The 12,304-nt window shown below is 54.4% G+C and overlaps 1 pseudogene; it reads right to left on the bottom strand.

Moving 5' to 3' along the window:
- Positions 1 to 124: 124 nt before the first annotated feature.
- The window catches only part of LOC135885054 (paired amphipathic helix protein Sin3a-like), a 39,758-nt pseudogene continuing 27,578 nt past the window's right edge, over positions 125 to 12,304 (bottom strand).

The following is a 12,304-nucleotide window of genomic DNA, read 5'->3' as shown; positions in this document are numbered from 1 at the left end:
GTCACACAGCCATGGTGCCATTGGGCTGGTGCATCTATGACACAGCCCTCACAATCTTCTAAAAGCTTTCCCCTAAGGCAGTGTTTAAGGACAGCATAAACAGTAACGCATGACGGTAGGGCCCTTATACATAAATAGTCCGCATGACTTTTTTACGCTCACGACGTGGCACTGGCTCAGTTAGTTCCATGCCAAGCCTCCTCCTAAACTTCTCATAGCCGTCATCCTCGGAGTCCTCTTCAACAATTTGTATCAGCGTTTGGGTTCCGGCGTGTCCATCAATGGCTGGGCCAAAGGGCTCCCCTCGGTCACTCCCGCCTCCTCCTCGGAACTGTCTCTGATGTAGCGCTTTCTCCATGGATGGTCGAAGACCCTTGGGGCTAAAACAAAGTCCAAAGTTGTCATCGGGGTGGTGAAGGAGTCCATATTTCCACGATTTCTAAAACATGCGTTCTTGGTAAAAGATGGACTCTTCTGCCCGGCGCTGGGACTTATGGGGTGATGGTGCTGCGCTCTGATTGGCAGAGGGCGCTGGGAGGAGTTCTTAGAGGGGTCACACGACCCTCTTCTGGGCGGTTCACCCCGTCCCCGAACCTGCCCTGTTTTGGTCAAATCTGCTCTCGGGGCGGTCCTATGCAGCCGAAACCCCGTCGCGACTGATAGAGGGTGATGGGAGGAGTTCTTAGAGGGGTCACACGAAACACTTCCGGACGGGTCACCCGCCCCAGAATTCCTCACCATTGGTCAAATCTCCTCTCAGGGGTGGTCCCCAACAGCTGAAACCCATCCTGATTGGTAGAGGGAGGTGGAAGGAGTTGTTAGAAGGGTCATATGACCCACTTCTGGATGGGTCACCCTGCCCTGGTACTCCCCCTGATTGGTCAAATCTCCTCTCTGGGCGGTCCTATGGGAGCAAAGCTCATCCTGATTGGTAGAGGGCAGTGGGAGGAGCTCCTAGAGGGGTCACATGACACACCTTGCTTCCAGTCAAGGTGGCCACCACCTTGACCCCAGAAGTAATACCCCCATGGGGCAGGACTTCCGGTGACAGGTGAGCAGGGTTTAAGGGGTCAAGGGGTGGAGTTTAAGGGGTCATGGGGTGGGGTTGGGGTTTGTTTGACGGTAGGGCCCTTATACTACTAAGAGCAGGATGAAGTCCAGCTCGAAGAAGTGTTTGGGGGAGTTACTTTGTAAATTATCAGCTTGGTCCGGGACCGCCTCTGCTGCTATCTCAAGCCCCGATGGTACCTCTATTACTAGAAGAGAACCGGTCTGGGACAGATCTCTCTCCAACAACCTGTGTGATAAAGGAAGAAGACACACACACACAAATACTAGCTTCTCAGCAATGTCCTTGTCATCTTTAATTGCTCTCTTGAAGCCACCCGTTCTTTCACAGGCTTCTGATCTCCTTAAAGTGTTTTTTAGTGTTTGTCTATATCCCTTCCAACTACACACTCAGCCCGGCAGAAGAGTCTGTCCTATCTCGGGGACTCTCTTTCTGCCCTGCCACCCCCACAAACATGATACAGTTCTGCGGCGATCTGGAAGCCTACTTTCGCCGTCTCCGACTCAAAGAATACTTTCAAGATAACACTGAACAGCACACTGATACACAGATACCCTCCCACCAACAGCACAAGAAGAAGAACTCCACATGGACTCCTCCTGAGGGTCGAAACGACAGTCTGGACCTATACATAGAATGCTTCCGCTGACGTTCACAGGCAGAAATTGTGGAAAAACAACATCGCTTGCCTCATAACCTAAGTCATGCAGAACGCAATGCCATCCACAGCCTAAGAAACCACCCTGACATCATCATCAAAGAGGCTGATAAAGGAGGTGCTGTTGTCATCATGAACAGGTCTGACTACCAAAAGGAGGCTGCCAGACAACTCTCCAATACCAAATTCTACAGGCCACTTCCCTCAGATCCCACTGAGGAATACACTAAGAAGAAACTGCACCATCTACTCAGGACACTTCCTACACCTACACAGGAACAAATCAACATACCCTTAGAGCCCCAACCGGGGTTATTCTATCTACTACCCAAGATCCACAAACCCGGAAATCCTGGATGCCCCATCATCTCGGGCATTGGCACCCTCACTGAAGGACTGTCTGGATATGTGGACTCCCTACTCAGACCCTACGCCACCAGCACTCCCAGCTATCTCCGTGACACCACGGATTTCCTGAGAAAACTACAATGCATTGGTGACCTTCCAGAAAACACCATCCTAGCCACCATGGATGTAGAGGCTCTCTATACAAACATCCCACACACAGATGGAATACAAGCTGTCAGGAACATTATACCTGATGATGCCACAGCGCAACTGGTTGCTGAGCTCTGTGACTTTATCCTCACACACAACTATTTCAAATTTGATGACAATATATACCTCCAGACCAGTGGCACCGCTATGGGCACCCGCATGGCCCCACAATATGCCAACATTTTTATGTCTGACCTGGAACAACGCTTCCTCAGCTCTCGTCCACTCATACCCCTTCTCTACCTACGCTACATTGATGACATCTTCATCATCTGGACCCATGGGAAGGAGACGCTGGAAAAATTTCACCACGATTTCAACAGCTTCCACCCCACCATCAACCTCAGCCTGGACCAATCTACACGGGAGGTCCATTTCCTAGACACCACGGTGCAAATAAGTGATGGTCACGTTAACACCACACTATACCGAATACCCACCGACCGCTATGCCTACCTTCATGCCTCCAGCTTCCATCCGGGACACACCACACGATCCATTGTCTACAGCCAAGCACTGAGATACAACCATATCTGCTCCAACCCCTCAGACAGAGACCAACACCTACAAAATCTTCACCAAGCATTCTCAAAACTACGATACCCGCACGAGGAAATAAGGAAACAGATCAACAGAGCCAGACGTGTACCCAGAAGCCTCCTACTGCAAGACAAGCCCAAGAAAGAAACCAATAGAACTCCACTGGCCATCACATACAGTCTCCAGCTAAAACCTCTCCAATGTATCATCAGTGATCTACAACCCATCCTGGACAACGATCCCTCACTTTCACAGGCCTTGGGTGGCAGGCCAGTCCTCGCCCACAGACAACCCGCCAACCTGAAGCATATTCTCACCAGTAACCACACACCGCACCACAGTAACTCTAACTCAGGAACCAAGCCATGCAACAAACCTCGATGCCAACTCTGCCCACATATCTACACCAGCGACACCATCACAGGACCTAACCAGATCAGCCACACCATCACCGGTTCATTCACCTGCACGTCCACCAATGTAATATACGCCATCATATGCCAGCAATGCCCCTCTGCTATGTACATCGGCCAAACTGGACAGTCCCTACGTAAAAGGATAAATGGACACAAATCAGATATTAGGAATGGCAATATACAAAAATCTGTAGGAGAACACTTCAATCTCCCTGGACACACAATAGCAGATTGAAAGGTAGCCATCCTGCAGCAAAAAAACTTCAGGACCAGACTTCAAAGAGAAACTGCTGAGCTTGAGTTCATCTGCAAATTTGACACCATCAGCTCAGGATTAAACAAAGACTGTGAATGGCTAGCCAACTACAAAAGCAGTTTCTCCTCCCTTGGTGTTCATGCCTCAACTGCTAGAAGAGGGCCTCATCCTTCCTGATTGAACTAACTTCGTTATCTCTAGCCTTATTCACTCTTGCTTGCATATTTATACCTGCCCCTGGAAATTTCCTCTACATCCATCTGAAGAAGTGGGTATTCACCCACGAAAGCTCATGCTCCTATATGTCTGTTAGTCTATAAAGTGCCACCGGACTCTTTGCTGCTTTTATATATCCCTTCAGTTATTTGCTCTTCACAAACCATCTTAGCACTTCTACTTTCCCGCTTACATGCTACCTGCTGTAATTTAGGCTTCTGCCTCTTTTACAGAATTTGTTCAGCTCAGATAACCTCTTGGCTATTGCTATTATTAGTGGTCCTGCTGGTTAGGAGCTCACTTCGCTACAAAGAAATGTAAAGAGCTCAAACACCCCCTCCCTAAGCAAGAGCTGGCCCCCCGCAGTTTGTCCTCGGTAGTGACTGTGGGTGGGGGGCGGGGGAGAGTCGCTTGTTAAAGGGATCAGGAGAGTTTTCTGACAGCCAGGGTCACATGTTGGGCGAGCCCAGGCCCTGCAGCCGGACCTGCCGAGGAAATTCTGGCTGCAGCAGCCTTATTCCTCTCTTACTCTGGATTGGGGCTGTGAGAAGTGACGCTGGGTCTGCTTGCGGCCTGCAGTTCAGCCTGCGACTCTACGCCACCCCCTGCCCACCCTTCTTGGGCTGACTGCAGCCTCTCCAGGTATTTAAGCACCAGGCCTAGGATAGTCTGCTCAGCACCTGGCTGGGTTCTGCCTAGTGAGCAGCTGGCAGGGTCAGCCTCTGACAGAACTAATGCCCGTGATGCGGGGGAGGGGTTGGACTGCACACTCCAGCCCTGGGATGTGTTTCCTCAGCACCTGGCTCTGTTTCCTCAGCTCTGGTGCAGCCCTTTGGGGCATGATCAGCTGTTGAAGACAGGGAGGCTCAGAGCTAGAATTTCGTATCCCCATAAGCATAGCTGGGGCTGGGTGGGGGGTTGGGGTGGTGTCAGCTGCTCCGTGCGTGCAGGGGCTCTTGGAGCTGCCACTTGCAGGGGGCAGGCAGCAATCCAGGCTGGGTTCTGCAGAGTTAGCACCAAATGAGGCTCGGAGCAACCCCCGGCCTCGCCCTTGGCTGGGGCTGCTCAGAGTCCCTGCCCGCGGCACCGCAGCTGGTGAGGGATTAGGGGGAAAAGTCTCCTCCAGCAGCCGGGTCTCCCACAGGAGGTGGTTTCCCTCCCTCTTGTGGAGTCCACCCCCTCTCTGCTTGCCACTGCCCCCTGCCTGCCAGGAACGATTCACTTCTGACTCCCAGATCCTGCTGACCAGCCATGACTCCTGCCTGGGCCAGGATGGGAACACCCCACAGGGCAGGGAGTTTCAAACTATAGCCGGGGAGAAGATACCCCAGAACCAGCCCCGAGGGTTTTCTCCCTGCTCCTACGCTCTGCAGGTCACTCCAACTGGGTTCTGGCTCCCAGCCACCGTGCGATGTGGCTGCTGCCCCCTGCCCCTAGAACCCTGCCCCGATTTCCCCCCGCCCCTCCTCCCAGCACAGCAATACCCCTCAGCCGTGACTCACATCAGGGTGGGTGGTCCAAGCCTCCTGCTCTTCTCTGGCTTCAATTGTCCATCATGTATCCTAGGTGAGGCAGGCGGGCCTGGTTATTTAACAGCATGCAGGGCACCAGCCAGCGCTTCTATTTCTGTCTTTCAAGGTGCCCCCCACCCCCAATCCATCCGGGCAGAGGAGGGGAAGGAGCTGGGTGGAGAGTCAGTCCCCAAGATTATTGGGATCATTTTGCCTTTGGCCTCGTGCCCCACAAAGGCCAGGAGAGGTGTTGTGCACACAAGCCCCACTGGGAGTTGGCGTGAAGCACAGTGTGGCAGAGCTGCTGCCCTGGCTCTTTTCCTGCATGGCTGGTGTAGGGTTACCATACGTCCGGATTTTCCCAGACATGTCCGGCGTTTTGGGCCTCAAATCCCCGTCCGGGGGGAAATCCCCAAAAGCCGGACATGTCCGGGAAAATAGGGAGGTAGGGCCCGGCGGTGCGGGGCCGGGGGCTGGCGCGGTGCTCGGCAGGGGCTGGGGCCAGGCGCGCGGGGCCGGCACGGTTCTGGGCCGCCCGGGGGCCAGGGGCGCAGGCTCTTGGCCGGGGGCCGGGGCCGGAGTCGGGACCGGGGTAGGCGTGGTGCTGGGCCGGGGGCCGGCGCGGTGCTCGGCCGGGGGTGCGGGCACTTGGCCAGAGGCCGGGGCCCCAGCCGGGCGGGAGACGCCGGGGCCAGAGCCTCTTGGCCTGGGCCGGCCGGCCGCCGAAGGAAGCCACACGGCCAGGGGGGCCGGACTGAGCCGCGCCACGCCGCACCCCGCCCCAGCTTACCTGCTGCCTCCCTGTTTCACGCTTCCCGCAAACATTTGATTTGCGGGAAGCAGGGGAGGGGGAGGAGCAGGGGGCGGAGCGTTCAGGGGAGGGGGCAGAGTTGGGGCGGGGCTGGGGGCGGGGAAGGTGCGGAGTTGGGGCGGGGCCGGGCCCCATGGAGTGTCCTCTTTTTTAAAAATTAAAATATGGTAACCCTAGGCTGGTGGTAGCTGGGGTGGGCAGGGCTGGGGCTTCCTGTGAATCTCTGCCCTCCCTGTACAGGCTGCAGGGGGATCTGGCTGGGGCCAGTGCCTCGCGGGGTGGGGTGGGGTGGGGTGGGGTGGGGGGGAACCAGGGTGAGACCTTTGGGAGGCAGGATCTCTCCCTCGGGCCTGCTCCTGCTGCAGGTGCCGGGCTTGCCCAGGGCCAGGACAGAGGAGACCCTCTGGCCGCAGAGCCCTCCCGCATCTGGCTGAAAGGAGTCTTGGTTCCCCCTTTGTCCCAGGGAGATGGGAAGAAGCGGGTGGGGGGGGAGTTGTGCGTGTTTGTGTGTGGGCAGAGGAGGCCAGCCCCTCCCCCCCGTTGGCAGTGTGCATGTGGCACTGGGCCCCGGACTCATGGGGCAGGGGGGGATAATAGGAAGTAGAGCTCCAGCTCTTTTCTTACCTATCAGCTGCTGGGCAGCTGCTGCTCTCAGGGCAGCCTTCTTGCTCAGCCTCCCTGGGCAGTCCTGGAGCTGGGAAGCCAAGAACCCAGTTAGTCCCAAGCCACACATCCTCCCCAGGCTGAGGGGAGCTGCCTGCTAGGGAGGTGAGGAACCCCTGGCTGTCAGAGCCCTCTCCCGCTTGACTCCTCCCATGGGACAGAGATGACTTGTAGGGGAGCCACCCTCAAGGGCAGGGGATGGGGCTGAGTCAGTGAGGGGGCTCCCTGGAGCAGGGAAGCTCCCTGTGTGCTTAGGTCCTCCCACCCCCCAGTCCTGCAGGGCCCACACCCCAGAGCTCATTCACCAGGGTCCTGCAGGCTTCGCTCAGGAAGGCGGGGATGGCGGGGGCCGCCCCTTCGGCTAGCTGGCTCCGCACAAGTGTGCGCAGGGGCTGGTAGCTGAGGAAGGGTGCGCAGTGCAGCAATGCCACCCTGCACGCCTGCCAGAGAGGGCGAGAAGGGAGCTGGGTGAGTCCCTGAGTGCAACGGGCTGCCAACTCGCAGGCTCTGTGTGGCTTGGGGAGACTCCGCTGTGCTGGAGCAGCAAGGAGCCACCTCTTTGCAGAACCCCCTCTGGCCTGACGGTTGTTCCCCAGGCCCCCACAGTCCCCATCTCCAGCTTGGCTGGGTTGAGGGGAGCCAGGCCCGAGTGCTGGGGCCGGGGAGGGACACTCCTGGAGCAGGGAAGGGGCTATTCCCTGTGGGTCCCTGTTGGGCGGTTAAAAGCACTGCCCGGTGACCAACTTACTTGGCTTCCCCTCAATCCCAGGCACTATTGGGGGCTGCTACTCCACTGGGGCGGGGTGATTGCTGCAGGAGGCTGGTCATTCCCAGACAGGAGCTAGCACACAAGTGAGGGCAGGGCAGCAGCAATGGAGACCCAGTCAGCCTCAGCGACCTGCCCTTCCCTGAGGCCCTGCTTGGGTTACGTCACTTGCTAGGGGCCAGAGATAGACCTGGGCCTCGCCACTAAACAGGGCAGGCTGTAAAATGGAGCCATAACCGCGGAGAGGCTGGCTGGGCAGGGAGGCTGGAGGTGCCTGTGGGGAATGGAGGAGGAGAAGGAAACCCCACAGATCTACCCTACAGCTACACTCTGAGGGCTGGCAGAGCTCTGTGTGGGGTGGGGGAGGGCTGGATTAGTGGGGGGTCCTGGGTGCAATAGGGCAGCACTGAGGAGATCTAGGGCTTGGAGGGGGGAGTTTGTACCACCCTTGCCATGTTGTTAGAATGCCCCCAGGCACCCCTGCCCCTATGATCCCTCAGTTGCACTCACCTGGGCCACCTGGGGGTCCCCGTCCTGTAGGTGGATGAGCAGCATCCCCATGCTCTTCTCCACCTCAGCCCCAAAGAGGGATGACTTCTTGGAAACAAATTTGCTGAGGTGGCCAGAGAGCTCCATGGAGGCCCGCCTCAGGCCGCTGTTCTCCTGCAGACAGGGGGCGCAGGGTGGTTAGGGGGGACAGGCTCAGGCCCTCACATGCTTTGGGAATCAGCCTGGCAACTGCAGAGCCCGGAGAGGTTTCAGCTAGTTCAAATGACAGGACAATTCTCTGCAAACTCCTCTCCTTCCTGCTGGGCCCCAGGGCTGCTGAACAATTGTGGGCCCAGGGCCCAAGAATGATTGTATCCCTGCCTCCCCTAGCAGAGGAGCTGAGCTGCCCCACAAATCCAGGAATGTGCCTGCATCGGACACTGAGCCCCCTCCACTTGAGGGCAGGTCCTGAGCATCTCCCCCTGTGGGGAGCCCTATAGCGCCATGGGGCCTGCCCTGCTTGGTACTTACATCCTCAAAGAATGTTCTCGCCTGGCTGGGTTCTGCAGAGTTAGCACCAAATGAGGCTCGGAGCAACCCCCAGCCTCGCCCTTGGCTGGGGCTACTCAGAGTCCCTGCCGGCGGCACTGCAGCTGGTGAGGGAGTGGGGGGGGAAATCTCCTCCAGCAGCCGGGTCTCCCATGGGAGGGTGTTTTCCTCCCTCTTGTGGAGTCCACCCCCTGTCTGCTTGCCACTGCCCCCTGCCTGCCAGGAATGACTCACTTCTGACTCCCAGACCCTGCTGGCCAGCCATGGCTCCTGCCTGGGCCAGGATGGGAACACCCCATGGGGCAGGGAGTTTCAAACTATGGCCGGGGAGAAGATAGCCCTCGGTTATGGGGTTTCTCCCTGCTCCTACGCTCTGCAGGTCACTCTAACTGGGTTCTGGCTCCCAGCCACCGTGCGATGTGGCTGCTGCCCCCTGCCCCTAAAACCCTGCCCAGATTTCCCTCCACTCCTCCTCCCAGCACAGCAATACCCCTCAGCCGTGACTTACAGCAGGGCGGGTGGTCCAAGCCTCCTGCTCTTCTCTGGCTTCAATTGTCCATCATGTATCCTATGGGAGGCAGGCGGGCCTAGTTATTTAACAGCATGCAGGGCACCATCCACCGCTTGTATTTCTGTCTTTCAAGGTGCCTCTTGCCCGCAATCCATCCGGGCAGAGGAGGGGAAGGAGCTGGGTGGACAGTCAGTCCCCAAGATTATTGGGACCAGCAGCTGCGGGATGGGTGTTGGGTTCTCAGGGCCTCGCTGCAGGGTCTATCCTCACAGCAATTGCTGCTCCATACTCGAGCCTAGCGAAGGGGAAGGAAACATCGTACAGAATCAGGCGTATATATTCTGTTGCACCGTCATTACAGGTCAACTGTATAAAGCAACACACAAGGGTATAACTGCCTTTCATAAGTGAGGGTACTCCTAAGTCTGGGGGTAGCTGCATGCTCATGACTGCATAGGGATGTTACCCAAGATCTCATGTTCACTCCCCAGACAGAGACTTGCACACCCACAGTAAACTCCTCTCCCCACATTTCCTGACACCCTCCCTATTTACAACCAATGCAGTTGGCTGCTTTTTAAAGATAAGTGCATGTTGCAAACTCATGTTTTGTTATCCATTTCCTTCTTTGCAAACAAAGATTCAGGCGGAGAGAAATTCAGGCATAGTTCTTCCCGCAGGTCTAGCTACTTAGATGCTCTGCTCACACAGGCAGGCTGATCATATGGGCTGGACCACGCTGCTGTGTGGATGAGGGAAGCCTATGGAAGGTGGGGTGTAAAACAGCAGCTGACGTAGCCTAGATGGGCACATACTCACTGAAGATGCTCAGACCAAACTTGGGTCAGGATGCAATGCTGAAACAGTCCAGCAGAGGGAGCCACCGCAGGAGTAATGGGCAGGCTGCCAGTAGATGTCCCCATATAGGCAAGAGAGCACTTGCAAAGACCTGTGAGAAAGCAGGAGGATACCCAGGTTACTGCCTTGCAGAGTTCCAGAAGGGAGGGGTCTCTTTCTCACCAAGATCTACCCGAGCTCTGATCTCTAGGGCAGGAGCCTTTTATTTGGCTCCACAGGCCTCACTCATACACCTGCCAACCAAGCAAGGCTTTCGAGCTCAGTTTGCACCATACAGAATGAACGGGTGGTCAGACTCACTCACCTCTAGGGCGCCCTTTTTGTATGTCTAGGACTTTTCCATCTTCTCCTCCTCCACCGAGGGGAAGAGGATGGAAGCTCCAGCTCCTGAATTGGGCTATTAGGGACACACACTGATCACCAGTGACTTATTGGGGAACTAAATAGGGAACCCTGGAGACAAGGGTATTTCCCCGACCTGCCTATGGTGGAGAAACATTAAGATTCAGGTCCCAGGAGTCCAGAACCTCTCTTGAGTTTGCCCTCTGCAATCCGTTATCTCTGGATGGAGCCTAACAGAAAAACAAGAGATTAGTGGCCAAGGGCACAGAGGGCTGCCATGTATACCCTCCGGGAACCAAGGCTCAGGAGAAAAGGCTAGTGGCCTGCCAAGGAGCAGCAGTCAGGCTTGGCCTTCTCTGGCCCCTCAACAAATCTTCCCCAGAACCTCTGAGTTACATGCAGGCTGCCCGGAGGGTATCGCTCAGTGAGAATTCACCTCTGGCAGGCAGCCCTATCAAGAGGGGGCGGGATCAAAATTACATGAGCTCAGGATGAGCTTCCTCTCTTGGACAGTAGAGCTGGGCAACCTGCTGCAGAGGCGAACGCTGCAAATCCAAAAAACATCATCATCATGTTCAGCCTCACCTCCACGAGCAGATGCCTGGCATGTAATCAAGTCTCCATTTTGTCCTCATCCAAAACCTGAAATCAAACTCTTACCTTCTCAACATTAAAGACAGTGATAGATGTCCTTATTGTGTAAACAGGCAGAGAGGTTATGCAACTTGGGCAGAAACAGGCACTCAAATACTGCACTGATGGGGGCCTTATAAAGATGTAGACAGATGATAAGTAGCATCTTTATATAGGAGATCCTTGAACAATGCACCAAGCTATTGGACTCAAAGCAAGAACAAACTTCTCTTGTTCATCTCTCAGTAGGAGAGCTCAGGGAAGAGAAGAGTGAAGCCACAGCTCGTATCGAATCCGCTCTTCAGCAGACTACACGCTGCACATCAGACATACAGCAGCAGTGTTGATTAATTAATCTAGTACAGTGGTTCCCAAACTGGGGTTTGCGAAATGTTACAGGTTGTCCGCGGGGAAAAAATTCCCTAATGGCGGACAGAGCTGTCCCTAGGGACCCCGGGCAGCACAGGGCCAGCAGCCCGGAGCCCCTGGACTTCCAAGAGCTAAGCAGATCAAAGCAAGCATATCTATCACACTAAGATTTAAACTTCAAAACTCCTTATAAGAAATGCAAAGGGAGGTGGATATTTTTTCCTGTTTTTAAAATTAAATAGGCAGCTAATATTGTTTTAAAATTATTAGGAAGAACAAGTTTAAGCTTTGTTGTAACATGCGTTGTTTGTCTGGACTGCTCAAGACCTGAACGCTTGTGTAGGAGGAACTCTAAGCTGACTTCTTAAATACCTTCATCAAGGAGTATCAGAAGTGAAACAGCATGAAACGTAGGAGCCTTGTCTTATAACAGGCTTATTCAAAGTGATACAAGTTACGAAAGTAAGATCTTGGAAGAGTGTTGCCGTTTTCATAATGTAATAAAAATACTGTAATGATAAATAATAATTAATAATGAAGTGTGTAATAAGCTTGTCATCAAAACAAATTTTATATTTCCAAGATTACTGTTTTTATAATTTATACTCAGGTAAAGGAGAAAATCCCTGGAAATATTCATTTTGAGGAGGGGGTTCGCGAGACTTGACATTTTAGTGAAAGGGGTTCTGTCATAACTATAAAGGGAAGGGTAACAGCCCTCCTGCGTACAATACTATAAAATCCCTCCTGGCCAGAGACTCCAAAATCCTTTTACCTGTAAAGGGTTAAGAAGCTCATGTAACCTGGCTGACACCTGACCCAAAGGACCAATAAGGGGACAAGATACTTTCAAATCTTGGTGGGGGGAAGGCTTTTGTTTGTACTCTTTGTTTTTGGGGGGAGTTCGCTCTTGGGACTAAGAGGGACCAGACATCAATCCATGCTCTCCAAATCTTTCTGAACAAGTCTCTCATATTTCAAACTTGTAAGTACAGCCAGGCAAGGCGTGTTAGTTTTATCTTTGTTTTCTCAACTAGTAAATGTACCTTTTGCTAAGGTGTTTACCTCTGTTTGCTGTAACTTTGAACC

This window comes from Emys orbicularis, chromosome 10 (genome assembly GCF_028017835.1).
Source record: "Emys orbicularis isolate rEmyOrb1 chromosome 10, rEmyOrb1.hap1, whole genome shotgun sequence".
NCBI lineage: Eukaryota > Metazoa > Chordata > Testudines > Emydidae > Emys > Emys orbicularis.
Note: the sequence above shows the minus strand (reverse complement) of the source record. Positions and strands in the feature narration are given on the sequence as shown.